This window comes from Hemiscyllium ocellatum, chromosome 23 (genome assembly GCF_020745735.1).
Source record: "Hemiscyllium ocellatum isolate sHemOce1 chromosome 23, sHemOce1.pat.X.cur, whole genome shotgun sequence".
NCBI classification, from domain to species: domain Eukaryota; kingdom Metazoa; phylum Chordata; class Chondrichthyes; order Orectolobiformes; family Hemiscylliidae; genus Hemiscyllium; species Hemiscyllium ocellatum.
The window spans coordinates 7,470,475-7,492,696 of NC_083423.1; positions in this window are offsets into that span (position 1 = coordinate 7,470,475).

Consider the following 22,222-nt stretch of genomic DNA (forward strand, 5'->3'; position numbering starts at 1 on the left):
GATAGGCTTTGAATTCACTACAAAGCTGGTACTAAGAGCTTACAAAATTGGCGACCACAAAATCATTGTTGATTGCCAGGAGGGAAATCCACCTGTTTCATTAATGTCTTTAGGGAAGGAAACTGTTGTCTTGACACGGTCTGATCTACATGTGACTTCAGATCCAGAACAATATGCTTGACTCCCAACTACCCTTTGGGCAGTAAATTTTAGCCTAGCCTGCAGTGCATGTGATTGTGTTTTTAAGTATAAAATGCTTCATTCTGATAAAGTAATCGAAAGTCTGTGTGCAGCACACTACTGATGCTCCATTACAAGTGAACGGAGATAATGAAATCCTATCTTGCTGTTAGAAAGACAATCAACAAACTCTGCTTAAACACAAATTGAGTTCCAAATATTTTGTCGAGAAAAAAGCTGAAAATGTGTTCCTGGAAAAGCACAGCAGGCCAGGCAGCATCCAAGGAGCAGGAGAATCGACGTTTCGGGCATGAGCCCTTCTTCGTTGATTCTCCTGCTCCTTGGATGCTGCCTGGCCTGCTGTGCTTTTCCAGCAACACATTTTCAACTCTGATCTCCAGCATCTGCAGTCCTCACTTTCTCCTCCAATTTTGTCCAGAAACACAGGATAAAAGATCCATAATACACAAAACCTCTCCATGTCAGCAAAGAGACTCTGACTCCATAACTGCTCCGATTAGGAAGTCAAACGTTGTCCTTTAATTATCCAACTTGAAACAATGACACAGACACCAGAATATGCAAAGGAATAGCATTTGAGCAAAAAGAGTTGGGTTCAGGTGGATTTCAACAAAATCTGTACAATATTTCTCAATAAACATAAACTTTTTTTTAAAAAGCCTTAAAGGAAAAACGAGCACTAGGAGCAGTCATACACCATAGTCACAGCACAAGTCCTGTAGACGAAAGTTGCAAAAATTAGTAGTTGCCGACATGTTGAAAATCTCCTCCAGAATTGCAAAACATCAGCAGACAGCAAACTGACTGTAAAACCCCTGCAGGGTATTCATTTTCTGAACAATTTTGGTAAAATAGTTCAAAAAAGGAGGAATAAAAAAGCAAGTGTGTGGATTGAGGAGCCTGGAGTACATTTGCTTTTTGCTGAAAACAAATTGTGGACATCACGAAATGGGCTCGCCTCTGCACAGCAAGCCGAAGTGACAAACCATCAGCACATTCTCATCTGTCCATGTCTCGGAGTTACGGCTTCAGAGGCTATTCATAAGCAGATCAGTAGACGTTTAAGTGAGCAGCCATCTGTCACATATATTACACGTAAAACGTGGAACCCCAGTTCAGATCTGGTAACACACATTGCCTTTCGGTCTTCAACAAAAGGCCGGAATATACACACACAATAAACCCGTGTCCACTCAGTAAATCTAACTGTCTGTTACAGCCACTTAAGACCTTATTAATTTTATTGCTTGTCTCACCAGTAGCGTAAACAGGACTGGACATTTATGACTGCCCTCCTCAAATCGCTTTGTCTTGTAAATGATGTTTGGCAGCTGTCCTAAAGGATCGCAAGGTCATTTATATTCAGAACAAATTAATTTAATGGCGTTTTAATCTCTTGCTGGAGTCTTGACAAATAAATGTTACCATTGTTTGGGTTTGTTCACACGGACAAGGGCGATCTAACATGAGTGACTTTTCTGCACTGCAGCCTGTGCTGATCTCCCCCTGCCCACTGGAACTCATTCAGCCTGCTCTGAGTAATTTAATTGCACAAGTTCTGCCAAGATTATACTGACCTTGGTTACACTCTAATAACTTTGTCTTGAATTAAGGCATGAACTGATTGAAATGACGGTCAGTGGTGGTGAACTAGCTTATCTGCGATTTGACTTCGATAATGAAGAGTTGAAACAAAAGTGGGTTTGAATAGTATCCAACGTGGAACCATCACTCGCTGGTTTAATTCAGAGAAATCCTTCCTGTGGGAGTCCTCATGGATTGGCCAGTTACAACTAATGGTCACATGGGTATTGCCAAACCATGTGGGCTTTAAGATTGCAACATGTCTGCTTTTTTGATAGAGCTTTTCATTATTTTAAAACTGGCTAGTGAGTGGGCTGTCTGAACATTTCTAAAATATAAATTGAACACCCAGGGAGTTGTAGAGAAAGAGTCAATGGATTCATTTACTGCACAGAAAGAGGTCATTCAGCCCATTGAGTTTCTGCCAGCTCTTCACAGAGCAATCCAGTCAGCCTCAATTCCAATGGCCCACAGATCTTTTTTTCATTTAAATTGACTCTCTGTCATCCATTATCAGGATAACAATGATGATACAAAGCTAGGAATCCAAATTTGGACTGAAAAATGTAATAATTACTCAACAGGTCAGCTGGCATCTGTAAAGGGAGATGTGGAGAGAATGTTTCAGGCCTGGGTGATCTTATTCCTGAATGATCATTGAGATGAAAAGGTAACTCTATTTTACCTTCTTCCTGAGCATTTCCAGCATTTTCTGTTTCAATTTACTGTGATGCAGGTGTGATTTCTTTTTTAAAAACTTGCTTCTATCAAGTTAATAAAAACCAAAAGAACTGTTGAGCTTTTCCTGCAATTTCTGCATTTATAGCGAATGGTTTACTGACTTTGGCAAACTAGTGGACAGTGGTATAATATTTAAAAGCAGCATTATATTAATTGCCAATATCACCCTTTTGGATTGAAACAACCAAAGCCTGTTTTGTGATAAATATTTTCCCCACCAAAATGTGATTGTAATGTTAAGCCATCTATTCCTGGTCTTGTTAAGTTTTCAAGTTAGTGGACCAATCACAGAAATGACGCTGTGAGAACAGTTGCTTTTCTGTGCTTATTTTGTAATGGGTGTACCAAAGACCTGCAAACTGAGGCTGGTAAATGGGCTTTGCATCTGCATGAAACCCCTCAGCGCTTGCATTAAATAAGCTTCGTGTGATCACCTTCCTGAGCTTTACTGGGGAAAAAAATTCAAACAAATCAAAGCAATTAATTTACCTTAAGTAAAGCAGTGACTGTTGAGTTTCAACTGTAGGTTTACACCATTAGTCAAATTACCCATTGTATTCAACTAAACATTTACCATTACTTTGTGTTTTTCTGAATAGTGATTGCATCCTATGCAGTAACCACTTTATAATATAAAAACAAAAAATGCAGAAAATAGGAATGTAGGAACAGATGAAGGCCATTCAATGCTTAAGCCTGCCCTGCCATTGAATAATTCTGGATCAGTGGTGCTGGAAGAGCACAGCAGTTCAGGCAGCATCCAACGAGCAGCGAAATCGATGTTTCGGGCAAAAGCCCTTCATCAGGAACCTGCCATTGAATAAAATGACAACTAATCTGCAACCTACCAACTTTTGCACCACATTCCTTAACACGTTGGTCAAAAGAAAAATCTGTTGAATTCAGTTTTAAACTTAACAATTGATGCAGCAACTATTGTCTGCTATATCAATAATTTCCAATTATGTAGCACCTTTAACAACATCATAAGGAGCTGTACCGGAGCATGATCAAACAAATTATGGGCGGCACGGTGGCACAGTGGTTAGCACTGCTGTCTCACAGCGACTGAGACCCGGGTTCAATTCCCGACTCAGGCGATTGACTGTGTGGAGTTTGCACGTTCTCCCCGTGTCTGCGTGGGTTTCCTCCGGGTGCTCCGGTTTCCTCCCACAGTCCAAAGATGTGCGGGTCAGGTGAATTGGCCACGCTAAATTGCCCGTAGTGTTAGGTAAGGAGTAAATGTAGGGGTATGGGTGGGTTGCGCTTCGGCGGGTCGGTGTGGACTTGTTGGGCCGAAGGGCCTGTTTCCACACTGTAAGTAATCTAATCTAAAAAAAACTGAGACAGTTGCAAAACCTAGTAGGACAAGTGATGGAAGGTTGACCAAAGATTTAGATTTGGATCATATGGAAAGACTGGAACCAGTTTGTTATCTCAAGCAGAAATTCTTCACAGTACATTGTAAACAGGGCTTAGGTGTGCTCAGTTTCAGAGTCAATATTCAGTATACCTTTAAGAGATGTATTCATGCTATTATCACTGTATCACAGAAAGTGACCCGAGGGTACAAACATCCCACACTTCATCCTACCTTAGATCACTTGTAGCATGACACTACTGGAAGCATACTCCTCTGTTGTAACATAATACCAATTAGTCCAAAAATGCTCATGCACCTGAGGAATACAATGTTTGTACATTGTAGTCTGTTGTAGTAAATATATGTTGGATACTTCAATACCTTAAAATCTATGGCTAGTTACTTATGTTACAACAAAAGTATTGCCACATCAGGTGTAATACCACGTTGAAAACAAACTCTCATCAAGCATTTCTGAAGGATTTCCAGCCAATCTATTCTTTGATGTTGGACTTGTACTGTACGAACAGAGCCTGGTTCTATTGCAGCACTGGGGTTTATTTACATTTCTGAAGTTTTTTGTTGGTAAATTGTCTTCTAACTTTTTTCTTAAAATAAGTGCAACAAAATTACATGTTCAGTGCGGCTATTTGTAAAATGGTCTCTCACTCTGACTCATGGCCTATATACTGAGGACTCTCACAAGGTTAATTATTCTCCTTCTCTCCCACATTCCAAATCCACTTTCAAAGGATCATTCAAAGTTGCACAGTGTCAAATTAAGTTTCCTCATGGGATTAAACATCAGAGATATCAATTAGGTAGTTAAGTAGTCCCACCCCCACCCTCCTCTAGCTTATCTCTCCACCCTTCAGGCTCTCGGCCTTTATTCCTGAGGAAGGGCTTTTGCTCGAAACGTCGATTTTACTGCTCCTCGAATGCTGCCTGAACTGCTGTGCTCTTCCAGCACCACTAATCCACAAGCTAAGTAGTCACATTCTCCTTGGCTCACATAAACAGAATATAATAACGTTTGCTTACTTTAGCCTAAATCTTCGCACTCTCACACTCCACAGTGGCTGGAAGCTGATGTAGATCAGGAAACAAATTCAGAGATCAAAGTTTTGTTTGGCCGATGTTGGGTATTTCCCAGATATTATTGATGTACACTTTGTTCAAACGGCAGCTTAGGTATTTTGGGATCCTGAGGACAATTGTAGGGCTGCAAATCCCAACTGAGTGTCTGAAACAGGTGGATGACCCATTGTTACAGGTCCCCGGCTAATGATCTAACTCAGGACATCAGCAATGTGGATTTTGACCACTCTGTGAGGTATCACTGAGCAGAGGGAGCTCAAACTTTCTCTTCTACTTCATGTAACAACCATATATTATGTCAAGGCCACTTCGAAATCTGGTACAGTATTGTGTATCAAGTACTAGAATGTCTTCCCAGTCCGCTGCTCTGCTGAGTTTGAAGTTTATTTGCTGGAACATTGCCTGAGTAGTGTTGCATGCTTTCTCCTTTTACAGTTGTAAATGAAAATGTTCAGCCTTTAATGACAATTCATTTTAGTTATTGGGTAACTAGAAGTAAATTTACATGAGAATTAGAGCATTCCTAAAAGAAAACCTGTGAAGTTTGAGACATTATGGGATTTGTGCATTTTGTTAATGATAACATATATTGGTACAGCACCTATTCCTGTTTCAATCTGTCAACATATCTCTGGTCTATGGTGATCTGCAGGATGCATTAAACAGTATTGTATTTGTTCTGTAATTCCCAAAATTCATTTAACCTCCTCTATCAACTCCTTCTGTGTTCTGCCTGAAGCGTGGTCCTTGGCTCATTCTGAACTGTTTCCTTGACATTTTCTGTCAATGTTAGCTTGCCATTGCATTCTTCTCTAAGGGTCAGAGACCAAGTCTACCTCAGCTGGAGCAGGAAGGAAATCCACACCGTTACTAACTGACCCAACTGGTCCCCTCTGTAGCAGCTGCCATTTCACAACATAGAATATAGAACAAAGCACAGTATAGGCCCTTTGGCCCTCAATGTTTCGTCGACCTTTTATCCTACAACACCAGGTTATAGTCCAACAGGTTATTTGGAAGCACTAGCTTTCGAAGTGCTGCTCCTTCATCAGGTGGTTGTAACAAATGAAGAAGCAGCGTTTTGAAAGCTAGTGCTTCCACAGAAACCTGTTGGACTTTAACCTGGGGTTGTGTGATTTTTAACTTTGTCCATCCCAGCCCAACACTGGCTCCTCCAAATAATTTTCTCCTACTCTAAGTCTTAGTCTTCAGTGCTATCTCATTGTATCACTAGACTGCCTTGTTTGCTTCATGGGGTTGATTGAGAATGTGAATCAATCTGTGCTGTAAGATTAGACCATACTTTACAAAGGGGAGCTCCCAGACTATTACTGATGGAGACTCAGTCTGGTAAAACTTCCCAGATACTGTACCATATTGAAGATGCTCACAAAGTGCAATAGGTGGAAATAGTAGAACGAGATACCTGCTCATTACCAGTACTGCTGAGTGTTTTGTTATTTTAAAAGTAAAATAATGATTGATTATCAATACTGTAAATACCTATTTTAAATATAGTACTGTACCTCAATTAAATTAATTGGGATTAGAATTGCTAATGTGAAATTTTAACACACTATTTGCATTCATTAGATATTGAAGGGAATGACTTTGATCTGTTTCAGATTTGACTTTTTGAGCATTGCCGACATCTTGTTTTACTGCTCTAAGGTTAAAATTTTAAATGGGATATTCTGAATTGGGCTAGTCATGATAAATGTGGGGTTACAGGGACAGGATGGAATGCTCTTCCGAGAGCTGGTGCAGGCTCAATGGGCTGAATGGCCTCTATCTGCACTGTATGATTCTAATGACTTCGCCACCACAGTGCCTCTCCAAGATGGCTGCTGCTGATAGAAAGGACAAACCTTCCCAGAATCCTCCTCAGTCCCTTATCACTGGAATAAATGCTAACCTTGTCAATGATGCCCACAAAGTGTAAACGCTAAGCGAACTTGATAAAGAGATGAATCAAAATGGTTTCTACATGAGTGTTGCTTACATGAAATTGGCGTGCATTGAATTTGTAAATAAAAACTGATAGGCACACAGCATGTGGTTTAAGATAATTAGCCCACATTACAACCACAATTAAATGCCACATTTAACATGGTCAGAAGTCACACAACACCAGGTTATAGTTCAACAAGTTTATTTGAAATCACAAACTCTTGGAGCACTGCCCTTTCATCAGGTGAAGTGGGGCTACGCTCTGAAAGCTTGTGATTTCAAATAAACATGTTGGACTATAATATGGTGTTATGTGATGTCTGACTTTGTCCACCCCAGTCCTACACAGGTACCTCCCCCCCACAGTTGTTATGATGAGATGTCTCAAAGTGCAAGATTGAGGAGAAAAACAATCACCAGGTATAAGTGCAGAGTTGTGTGAGGTGATCTGTACCATAATAAAAGAATTACAGGTTGTAAGTTTGCTCGCTGAGCTGGTAGGTTTGTTCTCAGACGTATTGTCACCCCCCCCCCCCCCACCCCCCCATGCTAGGTAACATCTTCAGTGAGCCTCCGATGGTGCACTTTCTATTAGTGTGTCTTGGTCTGTTGTAGCGGGTGATATCATTTCTGTTCTATTTCTCGGAAATAGGTAAATGGGATCCAAGTCGATGTTTTTGTTGATGGAGTTCCAGTTTGAATGTCAGGCCTCCAGGAATTCCTGGGTGTGTGTTTGTTCGGCCTGTCCCAGGATGGATATGTTGTCCCAGTCAAACTGGTCTCCCTTTTCATCTGTGTGTATGGATATTAGTGATAGTGGGTTATGTCTTTTGGTGGCTAGTTGCTGCTCATGTATCCTGGTGGCTAGTTGCCTGCGTGTCTGTCCAATGTAATGTTTGTTGCAGTCGTTGTAGGGTACTTTGGATGTGACGTTTGTTCTGCTGGTTGTTGGTACAAGGTCCTTTAAGTTCATCGGGAGCTGTTTCAGTGTGGCGGTAGGTTTGTGCGCTACCATGTTGCCTAGGGGTCAGAGTAGTCTGGTCGTCATTTCTGAGATATCTTTAATGTACGGCAGGGTGGCTAGAGTCTCTGGGCACGTTGTGTCTTCTTGTTTAGGTCTATTATGTAGGAATCAGCGTACTGCATTTATCGGGTACTCTTTCTAGTTTAGATTATTTACAGTGTGGAAACAGGCCCTTTGGCCCAACAAGTCCACACCGACCCTCCGAAGAGCAACCCATTCCCCTCCATTTTACCCCTTCACCTAACACTACGGGCAATTTAGCATGGCCAATTCACTTAATCTGCACATTTTTGGACTGTGGGAGGAAACCGGAGCACCCGGAGGAAACCCACACAGACATGGGGAGAATATGCAAACTCCACACAGTCAGTCGCCTGAGGCAGGCATTGAACCTGGGTCTCTGGCACTGTGAGGCAGCAGTGCTAACCACTGTGCCACCGTGCTGTGAATTTGTTCCTGAATACGTTGTACAAGTGTTTTCCCTCAGCTTCTCATAGTTCCTGGGTGCTGCAGTGTGTTGTGGTTCTTTTAAATGTCCTAATGCAGTTCTGTTTGTGGGTCCTTGGCTCGGGTGATGTTTATTAATGTGAATAGGGCCAGCACGTCGAAGGAAACAGCTAAAAAATTCCACCCAGGAATTCCTTAACATTATCAAAGACACCAAGGTAGCGGAGGACAAGATCATGGTTCTCTTCGATGTGACGGCAATATTAACATCAATAAACATCACCCTGGTCAGAAAAACACTGGTCTCACTGCTAGATGAACCAAGGACACAAATACCTGACAGCACCAACTCCATCAGCAGCGACCGCATCCTCAACCTCGTAGACCTGTGCCTCACAGCCCTCCCCGGATCTATCCCAAGCTTTGGCTCCACTATGTGGAAGACACCTTTGTCATCATGAAACGCAACAAATTAGAAGAAACCCACACACACATAAACAACATCCTCACCGGTGTAAAGTTCACCAAAGAGGAAAAGAACAACTGCAGGCTCTCCTTCCTAGATGTCACAGTAGAGTAACTTTTATAGGAAAACCACACACACACACACACACACAAATACTCAACTACTGCAGCAATCATCCCAACACCCACAAACAGAGCTACATCAGGACATTATTTAAGCTAGCTACAGCACACTGCAGCAGCCAGGGACTACGAAAAGCCAAGGAAAAACACCCGTACAACACAGATGGATTACAGTCAGGGGATAGAAAGGGAAATGGCAAATAGTACAGGGATCCCCTGTGGCCATTCCCCTCAATAACAAGTATACCATTTTGGATACTGTTGGGGGGGGACAACTTACCAGAGGTAAGCATGAGACAGAGGACTCTGGCACAAAGCCTGTCCCTATTGATCAGAAGGGAAGGGGGATGAGAATCAGGGCATTAGTCATTGGGAACTCCATAGTTAGCTGGATAGACAAGAGGTTCTGTGGGAACGAGAGAGACTCGCAGTTGGGGTGTTGCCTCCCAGGTGCCAGGGTTCGTGATGTCTCTGATCGTGTTTTCGGGATCCTTGTAGGGGAGGGGGAGCAGCCCCAAGCCGTGGTCCACATAGGCACCAACGACATAGGTAGGAAGAGAGATGGGGACTTAAAGCAGAAATTCAGGGAGCTAGGGTGGAAACTTAGAGCTACAATAAACAGATTTGTTATCTCTGGTTTGTTGCCCATGCCATGTGCTAGCGAGGTGAGGAATAGGGAGACAGAGGAGTTGGACACGTGGCTACAGGGATGGTGCTGGAGGGAGGGTTTTGGATTCCTGGATAATTGGGGCTCATTCTGGGGTAGGTGGGACCTCTACAAACAGAATGGTCTTCACCTGAACCAGAGGGATACCAATATCCTCGGGGGGGGGGGGGGGGGGGGGGGGGGCGGGGGGAGAATTTGATAAAGCTCCTTAGGTGGGTTTAAACTAATTCAGCAGGAGGATGGGAATGTGAATTGTAGTTTCAGTATACAGGAGGTTGAGAGTAGTGAAGTCAGAACTAAGATTTTAAGATTGCAAGAAGGCACCGGCAGGCAAGAAGTTGGTTTGAAGTGTGTCTACTTCAACACCAGGAGCGTCCGGAATAAGGTGGGTGAATGTGCAGCATGGGTTGGTACCTGGGATTTCGATGTTGTGGCCATTTCAGAGACATAGGAGAGCAGGAACAGGGATGGTTGTTGCAGGTTCTAGGATTCAGATGTTTCAGTAAGAAAGAGAAGAGATTAAACAGGGGGTGGTGTGGCACTGTTAGTCAAGGACAGTTTTATGGTTGCAGAAAGAATATTTGAGGACTCATCTAATGAGGTAGTATTAGAAACAGGAAAAGTGAGGTCACTCTGTTGGGAGTTTTCAATGGGCCTCCCAATAGTTCCAGGGATGTAGAAGAAAGGATAGCAAAGATGATTCTTGATAGGAGTGAGAGTTACAGGGTCATTGTTATGGGAGACTTTAACTTTCGAAATATTGACTGGCAATACTACAGTTCAAGTACTTTAGATGGGTCAGTTTTTGACCAATGTGTGCAAGAGGGTTTCCTGACGTCATATGTAGACAGGCCAACAAGGGGCGAGACCACATTGGATTTGGTACTGGGTAATCAACCAAGCCAGGTGTTAGATTTGGAGGTAGGTGAGCATTTTGGTCATAGTGACCACAATTTGGCTATGTTTAGTGATGAAAAGGTATAGATATATACCGCAGGGCAAGAGTTATAGCTGGGGGAAAGGCAATTGTGATGCAATTAGGCAAGATTTAGGATGCATAAGATGGGGAAATAAACTGCAGGAGATGGGCCAATTGAAATGTGGAGCTTATTCAAGGAACAGCTACTGCGGTCCTTGATAAGTATGTACCTGTAAGGCAGGGAGGTAGTTGTCAAGAGAGGGAGCCATGGTTTATTAAAGAAGGTGAAGCTCTTGTCAAGAGGAAGAAGAAGGTTTATGTGAGGATGAGGCGTCAAAGCTCAGTTAGGGGGCTTGAAAATTATAGATTAGCCAGAAAAGATCTAAAGAGAGGGTTAAGAAGAGCCAGTAGGGGACATGAGAAGTTGTTGGTGGATAGGATCACTGAAAGCCCTAGAGCATTCTGTAGGTATATCAGGAATAAAAGAATGACTAGTATAAGATTAGCACCAATGAAGCATGGTTGTGGGAAGTTGTGTGTGGAGTCAAAGGAGATGGGGAAGCACTAAATGAATATTTTTCATCAGTATTTACACTAGAAAAAGACAATGTGGTCAAGGAGAATACTGAGATACAGCCTACTAGACTAGATGGGATTGAGATGCATAAGAAGGAGGTGTTAGCAATTCTGGAAAGTGTAAAAATAGATAAATCCCCCAGGCTGGATGGGATTTATCCCAGGATTCTCTGGGAAACCAGGGAGGAGATTGCCAAGCCTTTAGTTTTGATCTTTATGTCGCCATTGTCTCCAGGAATAGTGCCAGAAGACTGTAGGATAGCGAATGTTGTTCCCTTGTTCAAGAGGGGGATTAGAGACAACCCTGGAAATTATAGACCTGTGGGCCTTCTTTGGTTGTGGATAAAGTGTTGGAAAGGGTTATAAGTGATAGGATTTATAATTATCTAGAAAGGAATAAGTTGGTTAGGGATAGTCAACATGGTTTTGTGAAGGGTAGATTGTGCCTCACAAACCTTATTGAGTTCTTTGAGAAGGTGACCAAACAGGTGGATGAGGGTAAAGCGGTTGATGTTTAGATGGATTTCAGTAAGGCGTTAATGTTCCCCACGGTAGGCTATTGCACAAAATATGGAGGCATGGGATTGAGGGTGATTTAGCGGTTTGGATCAGAAATTGGCTAGCTGAAAGAAGACAGAGGGTGGTGGTTGATGGGAAATACTCATCCTGGAGTTCAGTTGCTAGTAGGGTATTGCAAGGATCTGTTTTGGGTCCACTGTCATTTGTCATTTATATAAATGACCTGGATGAGGGCATAGAAGGATGGGTAAGTAAATTTGAGAATGACACTAAGGTCGATAGAGTTGTGGATTTTGATGAAGAATGTTTTAGTTTACAGAGAGACTGCAGAGCTGAGCTGTGGGGTGGAAAATGGAGCTTAATGTGGAAAAGTGTGAGGTGATTCACTTTGGAAGGAGTAAAAGGAATGCAGAGTACTGGGCTAATGGTAAGATTATTGATAGTATAGATGAGCAGAGAGATCTCAGTGCCCAGGTTCATAGATCCTTGAAAGTTGTCACCCAAGTTGGCAGGGTTGGTAAGAAGGCATATGGTGTGATAGTTTTTATTGATAGAGTGATTGAGTTTCAGAACCATGAGATCATGCTGCAGCTTTACAAAACTCTGGTGCTGCCATATTTGGTGTATTGAGTACAGCTCTGGTCAGTGCATTACAGGAAGGATGTGGAAGCTTTAGAAAGAGTTCTAAGAAGATTTACCGGGATGTTGCCTGGTTTGGAGGGAAGGTCTTACAAGGAAAGGCTGAAGGACTTGCGGCTGTTTTCGTTAGAGAGAAGAAGATCGAGAGGTGACTTAATTGAGAAAGGTAAGATAATCAGAAGGTTAGATGGGTTGGACAATGTAAGCCTTTTACCTCAGCTGGTGATGGCATAGCTTTAAACTGAGGAGTGATAAATATAGGCCAGATGTCGGAGGTAGTTTCTTTACTCAGAGAGTAGTAAGGGTGTGGAGCAGTAGCAGAATCACCAACTTTAAGGGCATTTAAATGGTCATTGAATAAACATATGGATGAAAATGGAATAGTGTAGGATAGATGAGCTTCAGATTGGTTCCACAGGTTGGCCCGACATCAGGTGTCGAGGGGTCTGTACTGTGCTGTAATGGTCTGTGTTCTAACATATTCAGGAACAATGGGTACTGGATAAACGCAGTCTGCTGATTACTGCACAACAGATCTAAACAAGAAGACACAATATGCCCAGAAACTCTTGCCACCCTGCCATACATTAAAGACATCTCAGAGATGACAACCAGACCACTCCAGCCCCTAGGCATCATGGAAGCCCAAAATCCTACCACCACACTGAAACAGCTCCTGATGAATTCAAAGGACCCCATGCCAACAACCAGCAGGACAAACATCATTTACAAAATACCCTGCAAGTACTACAATAAAGAATACATTGCACAGATGGGCAGGAAACTTGCCACCAGGATACATGAGCACCAACTAGCCACCAAAAGACATGACCAACTATCACTAGTATCCATACACACAGACAAAGAGGGACACCAGTTCAGCTGGGACAACACATCCATCCTGGGACAGACTAAATAAAGACACAAACGAGAATTCCTAGAGGCCTGGCATTCAAACCAGAACTCCAGTAACATGCATATCGATTTGGACCCCATTTACCAATACACAAATCGAAAGTGGGGCAGAACACCAGTGTGTCACTGCAGACTCATTGATGATGTTACCAAGCATGGTGACGAAACATCTGAGAACAAACCTATCAGCTCAGTGAGCGAACTTACAACCTGATTCACAACCTGAGGTACGAAACTTCTCCTGAAATCACTACATTTCATTAAGATATTCAAAGACAAAGAGAGAGAATAAGGCAAGAGGATTTCAAGGAGTAAGCACCAGGTGGAAAGGAAGATGATAACTAATTGCTATAGATATCACAGCAATTACAGAAACATGGCTCAGGGATGGGCAGGACTGGCGGCTTAATGTTCCAAGGTATAAATGCTACAGGAAGGATACAAAGGGAGGCAACAGAGGAGGGGGAGTGGCATTTTTGATAAGGGATAGCATTACAGCTGTGCTGAGGGAGGATATTCCTGGAAATACATCCAGGGAGGTTATTTGGGTGGAACTGAGAAATGAGAAAGGGATGATCACCTTATTGGGATTGTATTACAGACCCCCTAATAGTCAGACGTAAATTGAGAAACAGACTTGTAAGGAGATCTCAGCTATCTGTAAGAATTATAGGGTAGTTACGGTAGGGGATTTTAACTTTCCAAACATCATAGTGTTCAAGGTTTAGATGGAGAGGGATTTGTTAAGTGCGTACAAGACAATTTTCTGATTCAGTATGTGGATGTACCTACTAGAGAATGTGCAAAATTTGACCTACTCTTGGGAAATAAGGCAGGGCAGGTGACTGAGGTGTCAGTGGGGGAGCACTTTGGGGCCAGCGACCATAATTCTATTAGATTTAAAATAATGATGGAAAAGGATAGACCAGATCTAAAAGTTGAAGTTCTAAATTGGAGAAAGACCAATTTTGACAGTATTAGGCAAGAACTTTTGAAAGCTGATTGGGGGCCGATGTAAAGGGACAGCTAGAAAAGCCTTCAGAAATGAGATAACAAGAATCCAGAGAAAGTATATTCCTGTCAGGGTGAAAGGGAAGGCTGGTAGGTACAGGGAATTCTGGATGACTAAAGAAATTGAGGGTTTCATTAAGATAAAGAAGGAAGCATATGTCAGGTATAGATAGGATAGATCGAGTGAATCCTTAGAAGAGTATAAATGAAGTAGGAGTATGCTTAAGGGGGAAATCAGGAGGGCAAAAAGGGGACATGAGATACCTTTGGCAAATAGAATTAAGGAGAATCCAAAGGGTTTTTACAAATACATTAAGGACAAAAGGGTAACTAGGGAGAGAATAGGGCCCCTCAAAGATCAGCAAGGCGGCCTTTCTGTGGAGCTGCAGGAGATGGGGGAGATACTAAATGAATATTTTGCATCAGTATTTACTGCAGAAAAGGATATGGACAATATAGACTGTAGGAAAATAGATAGGTGGATAAATCCCCAGGACCTGATCAGGTGTACCCGAGAACTCTATGGGAAGCTAGAGAAGTGATTGCTGGGCCACTTGCTGAGATATTTGTATCATTGATAGTCACAGGTGAGGTGCTGGAAGACTGGAGGTTGGTTAACGTGGTGCCAGTGTTTAAGAAGGGTGGTAAGGACAAGCCAGGGAACTATAGACCAGTGAGTCTGACGTTGGTGGTGGGCAAGTTGTTGGCGGGAATCCTGAGGGAAGAATGTACATGTATTAGGAAAGGCAAGGACTGATTAGCAATAGTCACCATGGCTTTGTGCGTGGGAAATCTCACAAACTTGATTGAGTTGTTTGAGGAAGTAACAAAGAGGATTGGTGAGGGCAGAATGGTAGATGTGATCTATATGGACTTCAGTAAGGCGTTTGACAAGGTTCCCCATGGGAGGCTGATTAGCAAGGTTAGATCTCATGGAATACAGGGAGGACTAGCTATTTGGATACAGAACTGGCTCAAAGGTAGAAGACAGAGAGTGGTGGCGGAGGGTTGTTTTTCAGACTGGAGGCCTGTGACCAGTGGAGTGCCACAAGGATCGGTGTTGGGTCCACTACTTTTTGTCATTTACATAAATGATTTAGATGCGAGCACAGTTAGTAAGTTTGCAGATGACACCAAAATTGGAGGTGTAGTGGACAGCGAAGAGAGTTACCTCAGATTACAACAGGATCTGGACCAGATGGACCAATGGGCTGAGAAGTGGCAGATGGAGTTTAATTCAGATAAATGTGAGGTGCTGCATTTTGGGAAAGCAAATCTTAGCAGGACTTATACACTTAATGGTAAGGTCCTAGGGAGCGTTGCTGAACATAGGCACCTTGGAGTGCAGGTTCATAGCTCCTTGAAAGTGGAGTCACAGGTAGATAGGATAGTGAAGGCATTTGGTATGCTTTCCTTTATTGGTCAGAGTATTGAGTACAGGAGTTGGGAGGTCATGTTGCAGCTGTAGAGGACATTGGTTAGGCCACTGTTGGAATATTGTGTGCAATTCTGGTCTCCTTCCTATCGGAAATATGTTGTGAAACTTGAAAGGGTTCAGAAAAGATTTACAAGGATGTTGCCAGAGTTGGAGGATTTGATCTATAGGGAGAGGCTGAACAGGCTGGGGCTGTTTTCCCTGGAGGGTCGGAGGCTGAAGGGTGACCATATAGAAATTTACAAAATTATGAGGGGCACGGATAGGGTAAATAGGCAAAGTCTTTTCCCTGGGGTCGGGGAGTCCAGAACTAGAGGGCATAGGTTTAGGGTGAGAGGGGAAAGATATAAAAGAGACCTAAGGGGCAACCTTTTCACACAGAGGGTGGCACATGTATGGAATGAGCTGCCAGAGGAAGTGGTGGGGACTGGTAAAATTGCAACATTTAAAAGGCATTTGGATGGGTATACGAATAGGGAGGGTTTGGAGGGATATGAGCCGTGTGCTGGCAGGTGGGAGGAGATTGGGTTAGGATATCTGGTCGGCATGGACGGGATGGACGGAAGGGACTGTTTCCATGCTGTACATCTCCACAACTCTAAGATTCATTACTCTAAAGTATCTGTCACCATTTGGAAAATGGAAATAACATCCAAATGTAGAGGGCCAATGGGCAAGGATTAAGCACAGAGCTGGAAGAACTCGTGCAGATGAAGCAATGGAAAGAAATCTAATGAAGGTAAAATCTTCAAATCAATTCTTTTGGATATTGGAAGATATGATCAATTGGCACTATTTTGATTAAGAGAGGGGCAGTTATCCCTGATGCCCTGGTCCAATAGTTATCCCTCTGTCAACATCATTCAACATGGATTATCATTACATTGTTGTTAATGGGAGCTTACCGTGCACATATTGGATGCTGCATTTCCAATATTATAATGATGAATACATTTCAAAAGTATCTTATTGGCTGTAAAATGCTTTGGGATGCAATTTTTAATATATGTTTTCATCATATGTCCTGCCAGCAAGCACAAGAAAATTTCTATCTGGCTTGGTGGATTTTCAACTTCTGGTGAGGACCATGAAAATAAGATTTTGGGATTCCTTTAATTTTTCAATTGATGGATCTGTGGTCTTTCCCATCGATTGAACGTCAGGTTAATTCTATATCGAAGATCAAATGACCAAGCCATATTATTGTCCAGATTACAAAGAGGAAAATCTGCCCAGTATAATGTTCAGTACATTGTTGATTCACGGGGCTCCTAGACAGGTCTCTCCACCTGAGTCAGAGTCGAGAGTGTAGTGTTGGAAAAGCACAACAGGTCAGGCAGCATCCGAGGAGCAGGAGAATCGATGTTTTGGGCATAAGCCCTTCATCAGGAATAAGGCTTATGCCTGAAATGGCAATTCTGCTCCTCGGATGCTGCCTGACCTGCTGTGCTTTTCCAGCACCACACTCTCGACTCTGATCTCCAGCATCTGCAGTCCTCACGTTCTCCTAGTTGATCGCCACCCATGTCAGTCATCATGACAGTAATGCTTTGCCCTGGAATTACCCGGATTTGCCCCTGTTTCTGTCCACAAATCCTGTCAGAGTATTTGTTCAATGGGATGGTAATTATCAATGGAGTTTTGCATTGAGACTGTGAATTGTGCAGGATATGTGTTCTGTCTGAAACTGGAAGATGATGTATTTCAAAAATGGGCAGTAGGATGGAAATAAAAAAGACCTCTTGTTTTGCATTCACTCTCTCCGAACACACTGCTACAATCGTCCTTGTTGGTCAACTCCCACTCAAGATGACATGAGCATTCTGGCCATCTCCTCAATGTCTGCAGTTTGTTTCATGAGACATTGCTCCAGCCTTAACACAAGATGGTGGCAGTACCCTCTTCCCTCTCACCACTCACTGACAATGTGCTGCTGGTGAAGGGGTAGCTGTATGGTTTGGGTTAAGGTAGAAATCACAAAATACCAGGTTATAGTTCAACAGGTTTATTTGGTAGTACAAGCTTTTGGAGCGCTGCTCCTTCGTCAGGTAGCTAGTGGGGCAAGGTCAAAGTCACGGAATTTATAGTAAAAGTGCCATACAAATGATGTGATGTATTGAATAAACCTACATTGCTGATAAGTCTTTATACACTTATAATGGGTTGCAGATTTCGATTCATTAATATGTAAATCCCAGAACTACTTTCGATTACATTCCTGAGATAGCTTAAGTTTTATATGAAAAGGTGACATCTCAGCTCAGACAATGCATTAAAGGTGTAAGGTTAGAGTCTGTCTGTATCCCAACCTTGAGTCACACTGATTCTACTTCCAAAGTAGGAATTTATACAATATCACACGCTGACTGCCTACAGATTGTGTGCTTATTGAACAAAATAGAATGTATCTGCAAATGCAAATTCACCCACAGACTTATGTGTGTGTGTGTGTGTGTGTGTGTGTGAGTTGAGTGTGTGTGTGTGTGTGTGTGTGTGTGTGTGTGAGAAAGAGTGTGTGTGTGTGTGTGTGTGAGTGAGTTGAGTGTGTATGTGTGTGTGTGTGAGAAAGAGTGTGTGTGGGCGTGTATGTGTGTGAGAGAGAGAGAGTGAGAGAGAGAGTGTGTGTGTGTTTGGGCAGGAGTAACTGTTTCAGATCTGAAGAGCTGTGTTCCTCTTGTTCTGGTGCACCAAAACATACACAAGACCATTTTAAACCATTGCATGTGAATTAGTATGACATACATATAATACATGCTCCTATCTCCCTATCTATTCCATAAGGAACTCTCTTATCTTTGGTCCTTTTTCTTCTTTCATGGGATGTCAATGGAAAGGTCTACATTCATGGCCCATCCCTAACTGACCTTGAGAAAGTGGTGGTGAGCTGCCTTCCTGAACCCTGCAAGCCAGTCAGGAGGGGAAGCTCCAGGTTTAAACCTAGTGATGGTGAAGGGACATAGATTTATTTCCAAGTCAGGATGATGTATGCCAGGCAAGAAAACATCAAACTAGCAGCAGGTTTGGAGCTGGAATTTTTATGATCCAATTACAGTTTACTATCAACTGCTGCATCAAGAATGTAGAATACGTGCCTTGCAATCAATGGCTTCTCAGTTCATGATAATGATTAATCTCATTAAAACCAAGGGAACACAGAGTTTAAAAATGGTGGATCCAGATGGAAATGAGATTTTTCTTCTCCCCTCTTAGAGGATTGCAAATTGATACTGTGGCTTTAAGAGGCGTATTTAGACCTGGGTTTTTTTTGTGAAGAAAGTTTGAGAGAGATGATGAACTGTCTTCTGAATTGGCCTATTCCAATATACAGCTTGTGAGGCCTTGGGATTTGTTTTTTGAGTTGGAACAATAGAAGCAGCCTGAATGGGTGGTGTCAAGCTCCTACAGAAGCAGGATTTTTAGTTTTAGTTTTCTGCAGTAGCTTTGTTCTTGAAGTTGGATTTGGAAACTCTTATTCCTCTCTCAGTTACAGCTAAAAGCTGGGGTTCTCTTCCTGCTGCTAGAATTACATGTGAGACAATCTATTTTACCGAATTTGCCTCTGCTGAGGATGTGTTTATAGGAACAGTTAATTAGTAATAGTAGTAGTTAACATTTCTATTATTTTGTTAAGAATTTCAATAGTCACAGTTATACCAATTCTTCACTTTTGGTTTTATTTTGTCTGTATGCTAATTGAAGTTTAAAAATAAAGTATGTTTGCTTCGCATCAAGTAGTTTGACTAATCGAATTGCATCTGGAACACAATGCCTTGCACTTACCTTTAAAATAAGAAAGTCTTAAGGTCTAGGTTAATGTACTTTGACAGGGTTTGGTCTGATACATAACAGTGGATCTTCACAGAACAGTGAAGACAGATCACTGAATATTTCTAAAGCAGAGTTCAAAAGATTCTCCATTAACAAGGGAGTAAATGGGGATGTAGGAAAGTGGTATGTGGGAAAGTACGATCAGTTCAGCCATGATATAACTGAATGGCAGAGTGGAGCTGAGGGGCTGAATGGCCTATTTCTGAACCTAAATCATACTTTGTGTGACTATGTATCGAGCTTGCTGCATTTTTGTTGTTTGTGAGCAGGATTTGACCTCATTTGTGTGTGGGGGGGGGGGTGGTTAGTGAAGAATTAGGTGAGGGGGAGGAGTGTTTGGGGAGATGGTGGGAACGGAGGAGATCTGAAACACAACATTCAAAGTGGTGGTCTACCTCCAGTTGTTATCAAGGTTCCTGGCCAAAGGTATGTTCACATCTGCTAAGTTTCATAGGTACAGATAGACTTTTCATGGCAGGTAATGAGTGACTCTGTGAGCAAGAGCTTCCTCAGAAAGAATGTCTTGGTAAATAGATTAGATTAGATTACTTACAGTGTGGAAACAGGCCCTTCGGCCCTACAAGTCCACACCGACCCGCCGAAGCGCAACCCACCCATATCCCTACCCCTACATTTACCCCTTACCTAACACTACGGGCAATTTAGCATGGCCAATTCACATCTTTGGACTGTGGGAGGAAACCGGAGCACCCGGAGGAAACCCACGCAGACACGGGGAGAACGTGCAAACTCCACACAGTCAGTCGCCTGAGTCAGGATTAGAACCCAGGTCTCAGGCGCTGTGAGACAGTAATGCTAACCACTGTGCCACCGTGCCGCCCAACGTAGTTTAATGAAAATGTATAACCTTCACTGAATGGGGAGTGAGCAGGTTTTCACAATAATGATGCTAAAACACCACTAGAGAGTGATTCCCAAGAGACAAAAGATGTGGGAGGTTCATTCAAAAATGTTTTGAGAATTAATTTTTAAAAAAGGTGATTGAACATGAATAGAAACTCAGGGAAGATTTCAGCTGCTGAATGTTTTTTTTCCATTTCATTGAAAAATTGCAACATGTTTGCTTTATGTAAATTACTGTGACCCACATTTCCCAGTTGCAAATGATTTCATAACTTGATTGTATCAGCCTTTTGTATCTCGATGCACTGGATAATGTTTTCCATCCGGGATCAGATGGTTTTAATTCCAGGGAACTGAGCTGCAATGAAGTCAGTGATATTGGTTTAAATTTCACACGAACGAGAGACATCAGACAATTTCTAAGCCGATTCGAGCTTGGCTCCAGTCCCAGCCCAGTTAAGCGTCTCCCAGGTTTGACTCACTGCGCTCAAACCCCACTTTCAGCCGGCCACACATTATAGACCTGTTGACTTCCTTTGGTGACTGCTCTACCCTCTGTATTCTGGATGTGGGATCTATTTTGTGGACAGTTGCATTAACCAGCAGCTGGCTCATTGCAGCATATGTCAGCATTAAAAACAGCATGGGTTGACATTTCAGCTGGGTCCCTTCAGCAGCAACAGCCTCCTGCATTTATATAGCATCTTTAATGCATTCGAAGTTGCATCCCAGGATCAACGTCCAGCAAAGTGCAACAGTGTTCCACACAAGGACATATCAAGGGGTGATGACCAAAGTTTGGCCAAACATTATGATTTAGCATTGCCAAAGAGGGAAAGAGGAGTGGTAAAGAATTGGGAAGTTTGGCTGAAATGCCACAACTTATGCCACAATGTTTGTCTTTCGGCTGCCGACGAATTGGTCTTTTTGAGCTTGTTCTGATTTTATTTCGCATTTGCAACAGTCAGTTTTTTTTTAATCACAGTGTTTCACAGTACACATTTGTTTTAAATATATCTGTTCCATGGAATGACTGTGTTCCTTGTTCTTTTTTTCAGCAAGGTGTGTGTTAGTTCCTCTCCATCACTATCCATGTCACTGAATCTCAAGACAGTGAGGGCACACTTTGAATACTGTGTGCAGTTTTGGTCTCCTAGTCTGAGGACAGACATGTTTGCTATTGAGGGAGTCCAGCAAAGGTTCACCAGACTGATTCCTGGGATGGCAGGACTGACATATGAGGAAAGACTGGACCGAATGGGCTTGGACTCACTAGAATTTAGAAAAATTAGGAGGGATCTCGCAGAAACATATAAACTCCTGAGGGAACTGGACAGGCTGGATGTGGGAAGAATGTCTCTGATGTTGGGGAAGTCCAGAACTAGGGGTTACAATCTAAGAATGAGGGGTAAGCCAGTCAAGACTGAGATGAGGAAGAATTTCTTCACTCAGGGAGTTCTGAACCTGCAGAGTTCTCTCCCACAGGCCGCTGCTGGGGCCAGTTCATTAGATATATTCAAGAGGGAGCTGAACGTGGCTCTTGTAGCTGAAGGGATCAAGGGGTATGGAGAGAGAGGGTGGGAATGGGATATTGAGATTGGATGATCAGCCATGATCAGATTGAATGGTGGTGCAGGCTCAAAGGGCTAAATGGCCTGCTCCTGCACCAATTTCTATGTTTCTATGAAAGAGGAAATGTGAGAGCTGAGGGTATGATGTCCCTGAGGTTGGTGGGGGAACTGCCGAGAAAGTAAAATAATTGGTAGAAATGGCCTGGGGGCGGAACCATTTCTTGCCTTCTCACCAATTAAGTGCTGAGTGACATGAACCATTGGAGACTTTTTTGTCTTGAA